Raw genomic sequence first — 15,125 nt, forward strand, 5'->3', positions numbered from 1 at the left:
GATGAACCCCTTTCTCCTGCAGGATCAATCTCCATGCCTGGTTTTCTGGGCTGCCATGTTCTCTCACCTGTCAATTCAGGGACAGCTTCAAGGACAGTCTCCTCTGAAAGCCATCCTTGCATGATTTGTATTTCCTCTGTGCTCCAGGAAGCCCTTTCTCTGAGACATGGGTGACGTGCTCTTTTTCTAATACCATCTCTGTGCTCTGAACTTCTGGCTAATTAACTCAAAACTGGTGGGTTTACTTATATCTTAGATGAGTAAATTCAGTATCCAATAGCAAATATATTATATGGGCTAATTGATCAAAAACACACTTATGCAGTATTTGCAATAATAAAATTTATTTCAAACTCTGTGGTTAGACCAGATAGTCTTGTCCACTGAGCCTCAGCCCAGCCCCTTCCTATATTCTTGGAATGCAAGCGGGAGCATGGAAACTACAGTTCCCAGAATCCCTCACCAGCGGGATTTAGTTTGAATGTGATCTTCAGATGGCAGAGAAAAAGAGAAGTGCTATTTCCCTCTGGCAGCTGCAGGCGCCTGCACTGACTAAGGGACTCGTGAGATTTGTATCTGCCAGGTGCCCCCTGAAGACAGCTAACGTCATCAATGGGATCATACTTCCTCTGATCTGTACATTCCTCCTCAAGGCCTTCCAATAGTTCTCTTAGCACTCTTTCTGTTTGAAATGCATAAAGTGATTTAGGTTTTCCTGAAGAAAAAGATTCTGATATAGTGGTCACAATAAAACCTAAATATTCAATAGCTGAGATACGAAAAAAAAAAGTATTGGTTGAATTTGAAGAGTTGAACCTCCTCCTTACCACCTCACCTCCACCATCCTTCTTTACTTTATTTTTCCCTACAGCACAAATCACTGTCTGACACCCTATATATTTTATTTGTTAATTTTTTTTTCTCTTTCTCTCTCTCTTTGGGGTTGGAGGGAGGGGGAGGGAAGAGAGTATGTTAAGCAGGCTCCACACCTAGCACAGAGCCCCCTCCATCTCACATCCCTGAATCATGAACTGAGCTGAAATCAAGAGTTGGGCCCTTAACCAACTGATCCAACCAGGCGCCCTTGTTAATCTTTTTAACTGCCCATCATCGTAAAAGTGCCATGACAACAAGGATCCTAGTTTATCATACTTGCCGAGTCCCCAGTTTCTAGAGCAGTGCCTGTTGCATGATTGTTACTCAATAAAAACGTTTTAATGAATGAATGATTCTGAGAAAATATTTTTTCGTTTTTCCTGAATGTCAGTAAGCAGAAAAAAAAGGGCAGGCTCTAAATACAGTAAGAAGAAACAGAGCGTGCACACTGAGGAAATGCGCTTCCTGCAGGAGTGGGTGGAGAGCATGGGGGGTAAAATACCACCTGCCACTCATAAAACTAAATCAGAAGACAATATCAAGGAAGAAAAATCAGATAGTAAGAAGGCGGAGGAAAACACAAAGACAGACGAACCATCAAGTGAGGAAAGTGATCTAGAAATTGACAATGAAGGTGTGATTGAACCAGATACTGATGCCCCTCAAGAAATGGGAGATGAAAATGTAGAGATAACCGAGGAAATGATGGATCAGGCAAATGATAAAAAAGTGGCTGCCATTGATGCCCTAAATGATGGCGAACTACAGAAAGCCATTGACTTGTTCACAGATGCCATCAAACTGAATCCTCGCTTGGCCATTCTCTATGCCAAGAGAGCCAGTGTCTTCATCAAATTACAGAAGCCAAATGCTGCCATTCGAGACTGTGACAGAGCTATTGAAATAAATCCTGATTCAGCTCAGCCTTATAAGTGGCGAGGGAAAGCACACAGACTTCTGGGCCATTGGGAAGAAGCAGCACATGATCTTGCCCTTGCTTGTAAACTGGATTACGATGAAGATGCTAGAGCAATGCTGAAAGAAGTTCAACCGAGGGCCCAGAAAATTGCTGAACATCGGAGAAAGTATGAGCGAAAACGTGAAGAGCGAGGGATCAAAGAAAGAATAGAAAGGGTTAGGAAGGCTCGGGAAGAACATGAGAGAGCCCAGAGGGAGGAAGAAGCCAGACAACAATCAGGAGCTCAGTATGGCTCTTTCCCGGGTGGCTTTCCTGGGGGAATGCCTGGTAATTTTCCTGGAGGAATGCCTGGGATGGCAGGAGGGATGCCTGGAATGGCAGGAATGCCTGGGCTCAATGAAATTCTTAGTGATCCAGAGGTTCTCGCAGCCATGCAGGATCCAGAAGTTACGGTGGCCTTCCAGGATGTGGCCCAGAACCCAGAGAATATGTCAAGATATCAGAGCAATCCAAAGGTTATGAATCTCATCAGTAAATTGTCAGCCAAATTTGGAGGTCAAGCATAATGCCCTTCTGACAAATAAAGACCTTGCTGAAGGAGAAGCAATGATCACCTAATGGATGTCACGATAATACAAACCAGTGTACCTCTGACCTTCTCATGAAGAAAGCTGGGGTGCTGTGAAGAGAATCCCTACCCCTCTGCCCCACATGCAACTGAAACATTCTATAGTGGTTTGCCATTAGGGTATTCATTTTCATTCAGATACTGTTTTCCTACTAGGAATTACAAACTTTAAACACTTTTTAAACCTTAAAAATATTTAAAAACATATTAAAAGGGTGTGTTAGTCCCTAAAAAAAATAAAAAATAAAAAAAATAAAATCTTCCTCTTCTCACCCTACTGCCAGTTCTCGCAAGATGATTTTGTTGAATATACAATTCTAAATTGGCAGCTCTTTTTCTCCTAGCACTTTCTAGCACCTTGAAGGTAATAACCTATTTTCTTCTATCCTCAATTGTTTCTGCGAAGAAAGTAGCAAAATTGGCAGTCAACCTAATTGTCATTCCATTGTGGATGGTCCAAATTTTTTTCTGGTCACTTTGAAGATCTCTTTATCTTTTGTTTTGTCGTTTTATCAAATACTTCATGAACAGATTTTTTAAAATTGTATTTATCCTTTTTGAATTGTTAGACTACGAAGAAGATGGGTGACTGAATTAAATTCTGGAAAACCTTAGCAGTTGTCCCTTTTAATATCACCTTCTACTAACTCTCTGCTCCTTCTTGGTAATATCCTTCATAAATCTTCACTCTCTCATATTTTCATCCAACTCATTTCCAAAAATATGGTTTTTTCTTTAGATCTATTTTTTTTAGTTTATTAATATTCTCTTCACTTTTACCTAATCTGCTTTTCAACTCTTCCAACAGAAGGGTTATTTTCAATCATTATATTTGTATTTCTGGAAGTTCCTTTTGGTTCTAGTTTCAAACGGGTCAAGTTTCATATTCTAGGTCCTTTCTGACACAATGACTGCATTTTGATGTATAAAATATATTAAACAGGGGAACCTGGGTGGCTCTGTCGATTAAGCATTTGTCTTTGGCTTGGGTCCTGATCTCAGGGTCCTGGGATCGAGTCCCGCATTGGGCTCCCTGCTCAGCGGGGAGTCTGCTTCTCCCTCTCCCTCTGCCTGTCCCCCCCCTTGTGCTCTCTCTCTTTCTGAAATAAATAAATAAAATCTAAAGATATATATATATATATCAAACATATTTATTTTATATTCTTCTTTGAATAATTTCTACTTTTGTAGTCTTTTTGTAGGTCTGACTTCTCATTTATTGAGTTCTCTCTATCACTTATGGTTGCATTTTCCCTCATGTATTTGGTGACTTCCTTATTATAGGCTTATTTTTCCTGGGACTTTATCTGTAGAAATTATTTGAAGACCTTCTTCAAAGTGGATTCCCCCCACTGAGGATTCACGCTTGCTTCTGCCAGGTTCCTGCAGCCTTCCCAAAGCACTACTACCACTTTATTTATTTATTTATTTTATTAACATACAATGTATTATTTGTTTCAGGGCTACAGGTCTGTGATTCATCAGTCTTACACAATTCACAGCGCTCACCACAGCACATACCCTCCCCAATGTCCATCACCCAGCCACCCCATCCCTCCCACCCACCTCCATTCCCGCAACCCTCAGTTTGTTTCCTGGGATTAAGAGTCTCTTATGGTTTGTCTCCCTCTCTGGTTTCATCTTGTTTCATTTTTCCCTCCCTTTGCCTATGATCCTCTGTCTTATTTCTCAAATTCCTCTTATCAGTGAGATCATATGATACTTGTCTTTCTCTGATTGATTTATTTCACTTAGCATAATACCCTCTAGTTCTGTCCACGTCATTGCAAATGGCAAGATTTCATTTTTTGATGGCTGCATAATATTCCATTGTATATATACACCACATCTTCTTTATCCATTCTTCTGTTGATAGACATCTAGGCTCTTTCCATAGTTTGGCTATTGTGGACATTGCTGCTATAAACATTTGGGTGCACTTGCCCCTTTGGATCACTACATTTGTATCTTCAGGGTAAATACTCAGTGTGCACCACCACTTTAAACTAAAGGTTCTGCCTGCAGATGTTTAAGCCACCAAATCTGTATTCATTTCCAATCCCAAACTGTGGAAGTTCAGGCTTGGGATCAGGAATCCTTAGGAGAGACCTGTTTTCTACCCCCTGCTCCATTCTGAGTCAATATCTAATGAGAGAAAAAGTTCTTTGTGAAAACACCACCTCTAAAATTCCTATTACATGTGTTATCACTTCTTATTTGCGTTTGGTTTTGGCTTCTCAGTGCCCTGCACATGTTGCCCCATAACCCAGGTTCTGGCCTACCATGAATAGGCTCATGACCTCAAAACAACTGCCAACTACCGTGATTGCCTACCAGGGAAACCTTTCTTTCTCACTGCATCTGGTTTCAGCTTGTTACCCTTTCTGGACATCCAGCCTGGTTAAGCCCGAAAATCATGTTTAATTTTTTCTCTAGCATCATCCAGTGTTCTGTTATGGGAAGAGTTTCTAGGCACATCCGCTATGGTGTTGGAAAGGGAAGGCCTCCTTTTATTACTTGCATTACTTTTATAATCTGACCAAAATAGAATACTTTAAAAAGTAAGAAGAAAGGGATTTGGTAAGACATAATTTCCCTTAGGTAATATTGCCAACTATTTAAAGAAATTATTTTATAAATATAGAAGCACAGCCGTAACTGTCATTTTCATCAAATGAGATTTCAACTAGTCTGCCTGTGCATAATTTGCCTTTTTTTTTTTTAATGTCAAAACAGAGTTCTCTTTACTTTGAATCTGGAATCAATTTCTTTTTTTAATCCATGGCATAGGACATACCTTTTGGCCCCGTCTGGTGGGACTATCTTTTAAGAGCATCTTGGGCTCTCTGGCTGCTTTTTCTACTTTTGAGATCTATGTGCTTCACTTTTCCCAGAAGGAGAAAGATATGTGAAACACTCCTATAATCAAAGCTAGAAGAAAACATCTTGGCTTCGGAAGTAAATCGAAAACCAAAAGCAAAATTGATACCCATTCATTAGATGTTTCTGACACACACACTCATAGCTTATTAGCATAGCAAATCCCCAGTTGGTGAGTGTCCTGTGTTAGACTTAGGAAAACTACCAGGCCATGCTCTCACTGGGCTGCTTAGCGAGACGCATATTATTTTTCTCACATCATCTTTTGCAGGTTTAAATTATAAAAGAGTAACAGAGGAAGCAAGACAAGGTTTTATGTGTTATGATATTTAAAAGGAGAGAGGGTGCTTTACTGACTTTTCATTTCATTTGCCATTATTTGAAAAATTACAAACATGGGGGTGTCTGGGTGGCTCAGTCGTTAAGCGTCTGCCTTCGGCTCAGGTCATGATCCCGGCGTCCTGGAATCGAGTCCTACATCAGCCTGCTTCTCCCTCTCCCTCTGCCTGTTGTTCCCCCTACTTGTGTTCACTCTTTCTCTGTCAAATAAATAAATTTTAAAAAAATAAAAGAAAAATTACAAACATGGCTTTGCATGCAAAGAGCTCGCTTTTCTATAGGTCGGTAGGTCATGCTGCCTTGGAATATTTCTTTTAAGATTTAAGGGCAGCTAGATGTTCACATATTTATATTTGCATATAAAAATTCTCGTTTTGATTAAATGCTTTCCTTTACAAATTATAGTCTATTAAGATGGTGATATTTTTAAACTCTATTTTAACTCAGCTCTACAGGAAACCCCTGAAATAGTATTGTCATCCTGTCGAGGAAGATTCTTGGGCGCTTCAACCACAGGAACTCTGGGGTCATTTCCACATTCAGTGCCTAGACATAAAAAGTGTTAAAGAATTTCCAACTCTTTGTATAAGGCATTCGTTTAATCAATGATTACTTTTTAACATTCCCTGCCATGAAAGGAAATAGGAACAACTCAACCTTTATGACTTTTGAAGAATTGGTAGAAAATTACCTGAGTGTATTTTCCTTAATAGTTTCTTCTGTAAGGTGTTTTGTTGAATATAATTCCAATGCTTTGGCTACCTCTTCAGTAATCTGCCTAGCTTTGTCCTTCCCTTCCTTCCTTCCTTCTCTTTGTGTCTTTCTTCTACTTTTTATAAATACATAATTAAATGGAAACATACTACCCCTATTTAGTTAACCATTCTATTAAAAACTAAAGCTCTTGAAACTCATGTTCTCTGCTCCTTACTTGGCAGCTTAAACTCATGTCAAGCAAAGAATTTAAGAGACTATATAAACAGTTCGAAGTGCAAGTGCCGAAAACCCAAACCTATTACATAATTGTGTCAGGAATAGGTACCCGTCCAAGGAATTCTCAATAAGACAACTTTACTACCTTGAAATATCTGTTTCTCATACTCAGCCATCAGAATGATCTACAGGTGCTTGTCAAAATGCAGGTTCCTGGGACATACCAGTACCCAAAGAATTTGATTTAATATGTTTGCACTAGGACTCTTTACTTCACAAAATTAAGAAGCTCTTTGCAGGATAACCAGAGTGATTCATACCTCAGGATTACGAGCCAGATGGCCTGAGTCTGAGTCTTGCTTTTGCCACTTGCTAGCTGTATGCTTTTGGGAAAGTTACTTAATCTTCCTATACCTCAATTTTTTTCATGTGTTAAGCAAATATAATAACAGTGCTTACCTCAAAGGATTACTGGAAGAAACGAATGACCTAATGCACATAGTACTTAGAACTGTTTGGCACATATTTAACTTTAACATCCTACCATGCCAACTATTATGATTCTTCTTGACCATTAAAATGTTAGAATTCCAGAAAAGAAGTCATTCATGCTTCTTTTAATGACTTTGATTGTGGATGTTGTTTTGAAATCAACTTCACTGAGATAAATTTACATACAATAAAATACACTCATTTTAAGCATGTAGTTCAATGAGTTTTAATACATGTATATACTCTCATAACCACCACCACAATCATGATATAGAACATTTTTATGACCCAAAAATGTATCCCTTTGTTGGCATCTTCCTATCCTGGCTCCCAGCAACTGCTATTCTTCCCTCGGTCATTACAGATTAGTTTTGTCCTTTCTTGAATTGCATATAAATGGAATCATGCAGTATGTATACTTTTATGTCTTCCCCCCCCGCCCCCAGCACAATGTTTTTGAGATTCAGCCTTGTGATTCCATGTATTAGCAGTTTCTTCTTTTCTATTGCTGAGTGGTGTTCCATTATACGAATATACCATAATTTGCTCATCCATTCACCTGCTGCTGGATATTTGAGTTGTTTCCAGTTTGAGGCTATTACAAATAGTCCAAATAATCTTTTTGGAAGCTGGCATTAGTTTTCCTATTTAAAAAATAGAAAAGTAAAAGGCCCAGAAAACAGAATCTCTTTCTATATGGTCAATTATTTTGGAAAGCCTAGAAATCTTGTAAAAGCAGGGTAGGGGGCGGGGAATAAGCTAGAGTAGAAACAGCAATAGTGAAAACTAAGTGTGTTTTGAGCTAAGTTACAATGAGAGATTAACCATAGCTATGGACTTTTTGTTTTGTTTTTATAGACATCATATCTTTGTAGGGCTGAACTGTTCCTTTTAGATGTGTCAATTTTTACTCATGGGAAATATTTGTTACTGGGTAGAGTTACACTCAATAGATATCTTTAGTAAGTTTTTCAAGTCTTTGTTTTGCAGTATCCTAATCCATTCATTTTAAGGACTTCCATGTCAATGTCTCCATTCTACATTTTCTTTTTGATTTCCTGAAGTCAACAGCAGTAAATATATCGAGGTCTATAGACTACCATTTTGGCCTCCTTTCAAAACACAATTCTTGGAATACTACTGGTGCTGTGTAATGATATCAGGGCTAAAAGAGTCAATATGACTATAGTACTTTGGGACATAAAATTAAAATATGGGGATCTGCCATATCAGTATGTTCTGCAGATTTTTCAAATACAAGAATCGATAAAGCCTCTCCATTTTCACCCAAGTATAAGGACATTATGTTTACCTGGAAAAGGATGGCATGGCATCTTTCGCAGTCTGGATAAACTGAAGATTTCCTAAATCACCAATCCTGGTTCTGTTTTTGTTTAATGGTTCTTCTTTTCAATTTCTCTTTCCTCCCACATTTTATAGTAAGTGGCAAGGAAAACCCAAGGCACACCTTCCAACACTTTGTTTATATCGTAATAGTGCTTACCTCAATGTCCAGATTCCTCCTTTCTGGTACCTGCAGACTATAATTCAGCTAAGTTTCCTGCCATATTGCTTTTCCTCCAGTTTCCAGTAACAGATACCTCATTTCCAGCTATGCCGTCCCTGGCAGCACTTTTAACATCATAATTCAACCAGCAGTCAGATCATGACACATTATGTATTCTTTAGAATGATACAGGCTCTCTCTACCATGCTTCCACTTCTCTACCATGTTTTGGAGTCCTTGCTAACAGAGTTAACATACATATGTTCACTGACAGTGCATTCAAAGCAACCTAGGCTTTTTAAAAACCGTGCTCCACAAAATTCTTCCAGGATTTGCCATTGCCCCATTTAAAGCTACCTTCACACTTCTAGGTATTTGTTACAATAGCACCTCATGCTCCAGTACCAAAATCTGTATTCATTTCCCATTGCTGCTGTAACAAACAATCGCGAACCTAGTTGCTTAAAGCAACACAAACTGAGACTCTGAAATGAGTCTCACGAGATTAAAATCAAAGTGTTGGCAGGGCTGCTTCTTTTCCGGAGGCTCTCAGGGAGAATAGGTTTTCCAACTTTGTCCAGCTTCTAGAGGCTGCACACATGCTTTGGTAAGACCTTTGCATCATCCAAGCCAGTTATTCCTGGGCAAGTCTTTCTCACGTTGCATGACTCTGACTCTGACCCTGAATCTCTTGCCTCCATTTTTCATTTATAATGACCCTTGTGATTACAGTGCACCCATATGGATAATCTGGGGTAATCTTCCCCATCTCAAGGTCAGTTGATTAACAATCCTAATTCTATGTGCAACCTTAACTTCCACTCGCCATGTTCCTCGTAACATAACATAGTCGTAGTTTTCAGGGGTGGCATGGGCACCTTGGGGCAGGGAGGGCACATTATTCTATTTACTGATAACAAACACCATCAGTTTAAGAAAACATAGTGAACATTTCTGTCATCATTAGAATCTCTTAGAGTCCAAACTGCTTCATAAATATCGATACCAAGATACCAGCATGAGAAATTTAGGGACCCCTACTCTACATGGTCTGCTTTTCCTAATTGAAACTTCACATTCTTTTTTTTTAAGATTTTATTTATTTATTTGTCAGAGAGAGAGAGAACCCACAAGCAGGGGGAGCAGAAGGCAGAGAGAGAAGCAGTTTCCCTGCTGAGCAAGGAGCCTGATGCGGGGCTCGATCCCAGGACCTTGAGATCATGACCTGAGCAGAAGCCAGATGCTTAGCCAACTGAGCCACCCAGGCATCCCGAAACTTTACATTCTAAAAGAGACATTTTAGAGTACTAACATGATCCCAGGAATGACAAGTTACCAATGTAAAGTTTATCTAACTAGTTGTATTTAAAACAAATTGAAAGTAAATCATCTTAAGAAGAAAAGGAGGAAAAAAAGAGTCATAAAGAGGAAAAAGATAATGAAGTTATCTTTCTTGTGTTTGACAAGTTATCCCTATTTGATAAACAGTACAGTCAAGTCGTTTGTCTGTTTGCTAAAAAAATAAAGTGAAGTTCTGTCCCTGACATATTAAAAAAGTATACAATAATGTTCAATGTTTCTCATATCTTCCCTCCTGCTTCATTGCTCCCATCCTCATTTCTCTCACAATTCCCTTTGGTTTATGAATTTGTGTTTGGTTTATGAATTAGACCAAGAAGCCAGTAGGGATAAATCTATTAGTCCCATTACTTTATGTAAATTGATTTGGTAATAACATCACAGAAAAACAAAAAAGAAGAAGCTGGTTCTAAAAATCTCTAGGTTTAAACACATTCATACAACCTGTTTCCAAGTCTAGCATACTTAATGCATTGATATTAGATCAGTGTTTCTGAAACTTTAATATGCATAGGAATCAACTGAAGATTTTGTTAAATAAATATTCTGATTCCATAAATTTGGAATGAGGTTCATAACTCTATATTTCTGGCAGAAGGAAGGTCAGGCCAATGCTGCCAATATGCAGACCACACTCTGAGTAGCAAGGAGTGAGAGCACATCACTGGTTGCCATTGTCATTTGCAAGTGTGAAAAGAATAAACATTTGAATGGTTTTTGTGCCATTGTCAATTGTGGGCACAGGAAAAAACAAAGCATTTGAGAAGAAAAACTTGAGCTTTTCTGACAAAGCTGACAGGACTACCAAGGATTGCTTTAAACTCAATACTTGTCCTTGTTAATATTTTTATTAAGTTGTCATGACAAATTTCCTATTCTCAATAAAGTGGAAGCAAGTGGGTATTAACCCATACATTATCTATAGGATGGAAGAATGGACCTGGAAGACGATGAAATACTCATATATTCATTCATCCACTTGACAGTAATTTTACTGAATTTCTCTTATGAACCATGTTCATTGCTTGGCACTTAGTCTGCAAAAATTACTTCTCTAACATCAAGAAACTCTTAGCACTTTTTCAGGGCATATCAAACATCTAGATTAGAACATGTGCTTCATGATCACCCGATACCCTAGATTGGTTACTTTTCCCACATACCATATTGCCTGACAGTCACAAAGTTTGGGAGAAGGAGAATACAAGCACTCTCTAGCTGAGAGTCTGTCCTTGGTAAAACTGAGTAGCCTGGAACAGAGATTACTGAGGTTAAATGTAGTACTTGTGAAGGACTTTGGTGTGCTATGGGTTATGAAGATGGTGAAGACAGAAATGAATGAGTTAAGCAAGTCGTGTTCCAGGATGAAAGGAATATTGACAAGAGTAAAGGAACACAAAAACAAAAACACAGATTTTATGCAAGCCTACATGGCATGCAACTGGAGGACAGTCCAATGGGGCCATCTGACCCCAACTGATCTTTCTACTTTATCTTCCTAGACTTTTTTTTTTTCATTTACTTCATATTTCTATCTGTTGGCATCACCTTCTGTTTTTTGAATATTGGCCTTCATGCCTTCCCACCTCCATGCCCTTGTTCACAAGTTTCCCTCTGCCTGAAAACAAAACAAAACAAAGAAAAATCTCCTCTGATTAAGGAGTCAATCCCATTTACAATTGCACCCAAAACCATAAGATACCTAGGAATAAATCTAACCAAAGAGGCAAAGAATCTGTATTCAGAAAACTACAGAACACTCATGAAAGAAATTGAGGAAGACACAAAGGAATGGAAAAACCTTCCTTTCTCATAGATCGGAAGAACAAATATTGTGAAGATGTCAATGCTACCTAGAGCAATCTACACATTCAATGCAATCCCTATCAAAATACCATCAACTTTCTTTCACAGAACTGGAACAAATAATCCTAAAATTTATATGGAACCAGAAAAGACCCCGAATAGCCAGAGGAATGTTAAAAAAGAAAAGCAAAGCTGGCAGCATCACAATTCCAGACTTCCAGCTCTATTACAAAGCTGTAATCATCAAGACAGTATGGTACTGGCACAAAAACAGACACATAGATCAATGGAACAGAATAGAGAACCCAGAAATGGACCCTCAATTCTGGTCAACTAATCTTTAACAAAGCAGGAAAGAATATCCCATGGAAAAAAGATGGTCTCTTCAACAAATGATGTTGGGAAAATTGGACAGCCACATACAGAAGAATGAAACTGGACCATTTTCTTACACCATACAGAAAAATAGACTCAAAATGGATGAAAGACCTAAATGTGAGAGAGGAATCTATCAAAATCCTAGAGAGAACACAGGTAGCAACCACTGTGACCTCAGCCACAACTTCTTCCTAGACACATCTCCAAAGGCAAGGGAAGCAAGGGCAAAAATGAACTATTGGGACTTCATCAAGATAAAAAGCTTTTGCTCAGCAAAGGAAACAGTCAACAAAACCAAAAGACAACAGACAGAATGGGAGAAGATATTTGCAAATGTCTTCTCAGATAAAGGGCTAGTATCCAAAATCTATAAAGAACTTATCAAACTCAACACTGAAAGAACAAATGATCCAATCAAAAGAAATGGGCAGAAGACATGAACAGACATTTCTCCAGAGAAGACATCCAAATGGCCAATGGACACATGAAAAAGTGCTCAACATCCCTCGGCATCAGGGAAATGCAAACCAAAAGCACAATGAGATACTACCTCACACCAGTCAGAATGGCTAAAATTAACAAGTCAGGAAACGAGAAAGGTGAACCCTCCTACACTGTTGGTGGGAATTCAAGTTGGTGCAGCCACTCTGGAAAACAGTTTTGAGATTCCTCAAAAAGTTGAAAATAGAGCTACCCTATGACCCAGCAATTGCACTACTGGGTATTTACCCCAAAGATACAAATGTAGTGATCCAAAGGGGCACCTATACCCCAATGTTTATAGCAGCAATGTCCACAATAGCCAAACTATGGAAAAAGCCCAAATATCCATTGACAGATGAATGTATAAATAAGGTGTTATATATATATATATGTTGGTTATATATATATATATATATATATATATATATATGTGTGTGTGTGTGTGTGTGTGTGTATATATACACACACAATGGAATACTGCTCAGCCATCAAAAAAATGAAATCCTGCCATTTAAAACGATGTGGATGGAACTAGAGGGAATTATGCTAAGTGAAATAAGTCAATTAGAGAAAGACAATTATCATATAATCTCACTCATGTGTGAAATTTAAGAAACAAAACAGAGGATCATAGGGGAAGACAGGAAAAAATAAAACAAGATGAAATCAGAGTGGGAGACAAACCATAAGAGACTTTTAATCATAGGAAACAAACTGAGGGTTGCTGGAGGGGAGAGGGGTGGGCGGATGGGGTAACTGGATGAAGGACAATAAGGAAGGCACGCAATGCAATGAGCACTGGGTATTATTTGAGACTGATGAATCACTGATCTCTACCTTTGAAACCAATAATACGTTATATGTTAATTAATTGAATTTAATTTTAAAAAAATTTAAAAAAACAGAAAAATCTCTTCTATTTCATCTTTCATAGTGGCCAAATTTTTAAGAACTAACTCTAATGCTGCTCCATTATAAAGTATTTCTATCAGAAGACATTTCTTCTTCCTCTGAGCTTTCACATCATTGAATTTATTTTTAAAAAATATTAAGAGATCCTCTTTCAATTATGCTGTCCACTGAAAGAAAGCCAACCTCATGGTAGGTTAGTCAATGCCTTATTCATTGTCTCCCTGAGGACTATAGCCTGGTACAGTGTTTCAGATTGCTCTGAAGAACTGCTTCAAAGCTTGTGAGCTACAGGGGATTATAGATACAAAAGAGAAAGGGTACATACCCTTTGTTCTTCAAATACTTGCACATCACAAGTTATAATTCAGTTGCAAAAATATATATACAGTTGTAAAATGTAATACAGTTGTAAATATAATACAGTTTTTAAAATAATGGTTTTTCTGCTTTCTAAATAGACACAAGAAAGACCTTTAGGTCATCTTTTATTTTTTTCCTCTAGGTCATCTTAATACATTATGTTTCTATTATATCTGATTGTTTAAAAATATTGTTTGCATGCCTCTACTTAACTGATTTTCCAGTTCTTCCTGTTCTTGATTTTTCCTTAAGATCACCTGAGACAATCACACAAGGCTGACATAGTCACCTACTGCAATTTTAGTGCACAGTGCATCACTGGGTATTTATTTTTACTTTTTATTCTAGGTCTTAAATTCTAAGAGCTGTGAGGACAAACGCCTACTGACTTAAGACATTAACATGGGTTGGGTGTAGAGGAGGAGAATGTTTCAGAGATGGCAGAACCAAAAAATGCCAATTTATAGCTCTGAACTTTTGCCTGATACTAAGGCAAAGTTTACTTAAATGCTTTTTTTTCAAATTTAAATTCTTTTTTCCCCCTTCTTTGCTTATTCTCACTCATGTTTGCCATGAGGAGAACATAGTACACAAGGCTGGGAGAAAATTTTGCAAATGTGGTGAGCCTAACACAGGACCAGATCATGTGCTGTATGTTGCCAGAAATATAAGAATTTCAGATAACCATGAACGATTTGTTTCAGAGTTCCTGGGTTTGAAGAAGGATCACATAATAATCAGGATTAATTATGAATTCACAATGAAACAGCATAATGAGATTTTTTTTTTTAAGTCAGGAAACTGACTCAAAATCAATGTCAGAACTTATTTTTCTGTGCTGGAATTCTTTCTCTCTCTCTTTCTCTCTCTCTCTCTCTCTCTCTCTCACACACACACACACACACACACACTAGAAATAAATGCACTGAACCAAGCAGAATTAGGACTTTACTGGAAAGATGTGTAAGCTTTGCAATCGCAGAATTGCATTTGCAAAGGCGTAGATTGGTTTTAAACCTGTAAACCAGGACAAGAAAACCGTCCGTGCGGTATTAACTTCTGAGCAGAAATGTTGGGGGTTTTAACTACTGTAAACGATAGTTTTTCTGGACCAGTGTGTACTGGAGATTTTTTTTTTCTAAGTGAGCCAAATTTTCCTTAAGTTCCCTCCCCTTTTTTTTTTTTTTTTGTTTCTCTTCCTTTGTCCCCGTCCCTTCTCCCTGTCTCCACACAGTGACTGCTGGGATGGCGAT

General features: G+C 38.2%; 1 pseudogene; it reads left to right on the forward strand.

Annotated features, from left to right (window-relative positions):
* The first annotated feature begins 1,260 nt into the window (after positions 1-1,260).
* On the forward strand, positions 1,261-2,361 carry LOC112825784 (hsc70-interacting protein pseudogene; annotated as a pseudogene).
* The last annotated feature ends 12,764 nt before the right edge of the window (positions 2,362-15,125 follow it).

This window comes from Callorhinus ursinus, unplaced genomic scaffold (assembly GCF_003265705.2).
Source record: "Callorhinus ursinus isolate GAN/ISIS: 27379988/994484 unplaced genomic scaffold, GSC_fseal_2.0 scaffold4, whole genome shotgun sequence".
In the NCBI taxonomy this organism is placed as follows: Eukaryota; Metazoa; Chordata; class Mammalia; order Carnivora; family Otariidae; genus Callorhinus; species Callorhinus ursinus.